Source organism: Haemaphysalis longicornis, unplaced genomic scaffold (assembly GCF_048455015.1).
Source record: "Haemaphysalis longicornis isolate Haplotype H1 unplaced genomic scaffold, Haemaphysalis longicornis Haplotype H1 scaffold_8, whole genome shotgun sequence".
NCBI classification, from domain to species: Eukaryota; Metazoa; Arthropoda; class Arachnida; order Ixodida; family Ixodidae; genus Haemaphysalis; species Haemaphysalis longicornis.
Genome location: NW_027526445.1, coordinates 137,419,771 through 137,421,522, shown reverse-complemented (window position 1 = coordinate 137,421,522; position 1,752 = coordinate 137,419,771). Strand labels below are relative to the sequence as shown.

Here is a 1,752-nt window from a genome sequence, read left to right as displayed (position 1 = left end):
TTCGCTGGTGCCAATTTTCAGTGAGCCATATCATCAGTGCCCACTTTGACTGCAACAAATGACTGACATTGCAGCGATACGCCATCAATCTGCAGTTCAAGCCAGGGAAAGAGAGGTTTTTGGCTGATGTGCTCTCTCGTTTTCTAAGCAAGGCCTTATTGACAAAATAACAGAGCGTTTCATTGTTACGTCATTGCCCTCGTTCCAGCTTCCGAGCGTCGCCTGGAGGAGCTCCGTGCAGCAACCGCAAACGATTCTGCTCTGTCGACCGTCCAATCCTACAGCAAAACTGACTGTCCAGAAAACAAAGAGGACGTCCCAGCAAATGCCAGACCATATTGAGCGTATCGAGAAGAGATGCACACACAAGATGGCCTCGTCTTTCGCAGCAACAAGGTAACCGTACCAAGCGCTAAGAGAGCTGAAATCCTTCGTCTTCTTTATGTGGCCCACTCAGGGGCGGAAAGGATAAAAATTCGGGCTATGAATGTCACGTTTTGGACATCTATGTCGAGGGGCATTGACCAGCTTGTAGAATCATCCAAAGTTTACCAGGCTCACCAAAACCAAAACACGAAAATGCCTGTACTGCCTAATGATGTCTCCCCTCTGCCATGGGAAATAGTTGGCACGGACGTATTCCATCACGGTGGTGAAAAGGTTGCCATCATTGTAGACTGCTACTCTTTTTATTTTTAAATACAGGATTTTCGATACACAACAGCCCGGCACTTGAAGGAGTGGAGCGCGAAAGATTTCTCTGTCCATGGCTTACCAGTGAAGCTCTATAGTGACAAGGAGCCCCGTTTTAGTAGCCCCGAGCTCTGTGATTTTCTGCGTGAAGTAGGAGTCACCCACGTGACGTCCAGCCCTTATCTCCCTCGCACAAATGACATGGCCGAAAGGGCAGTTCAAGGATCCAAAACGCCGCTAAAGAATTGTTCCTATAACAGCCCAGATTTCTATTTAGCTCTGCTTGAGTTGCGCAATACTCCACGTGGTGCTATTTTGAAGTCACCTATGGAGAGGCTGATGGGTCTACAGACGAGAATGCTGCTACCAGTTCCCTCCTGCCACCTGAAGCCGTCACCATTGCCAAGAAGGAATGTGCACTCCCTTCTCCAGGATATTCGCCACAAGCAGCGGGTCTACTACAATTGAGGAGCTCGGGACCTGCGCACCCTCTCACCCGCCCAGAGGGCCTCCGGGTACTTCACGCACACACAGACGGAATCCCCGGTAGTTGTGCTGGGATCAGCGGGAGCTCCCCGCTCCGTACTGGTGAAAACAGAGGACGGCGAAGAAATGCGACGCACACGGGAACATCTCCTGGAGGTTCCAGAGCTATCATGCTCCGAAACTACCACAACACATTCCTCAGGCTTGCCAGACTTCGGTCCCGTTTCAGAGCCGCAACTACCACGGAGAAGCACTCGGGGACGTCGCGATCCTCGTCGGTACCCCCCGCCAGAGCGACCTTCATTGCACCAAGGAAGGGAAGATGTAACCGAGTGGACACTGCCACGATAACGAGCACAAGCTGTCGCTCCTAAGTTGATGATGATGATGATTGCTATTGGTTTCCCCTTTGAAGCGGGGTGATGACATGTCATCTTACCAAAAAGGACTAATATTACCATGTTTTACACTCTTGGTTTAATACTAGCGCTGCTTAGGGCAGGCACTAAAGTTTATTAGGCCCGAAATACTTTCTTTTCCCTGTTACAGGTGGTAACTGTCCTAAGCAATATT

At 50.1% G+C, this 1,752-nt stretch overlaps 1 pseudogene; it reads left to right on the top strand.

Moving 5' to 3' along the window:
* The first annotated feature begins 357 nt into the window (after positions 1–357).
* LOC144148492 (uncharacterized) lies at positions 358–1,530 on the top strand (annotated as a pseudogene).
* Positions 1,531–1,752: the final 222 nt, after the last annotated feature.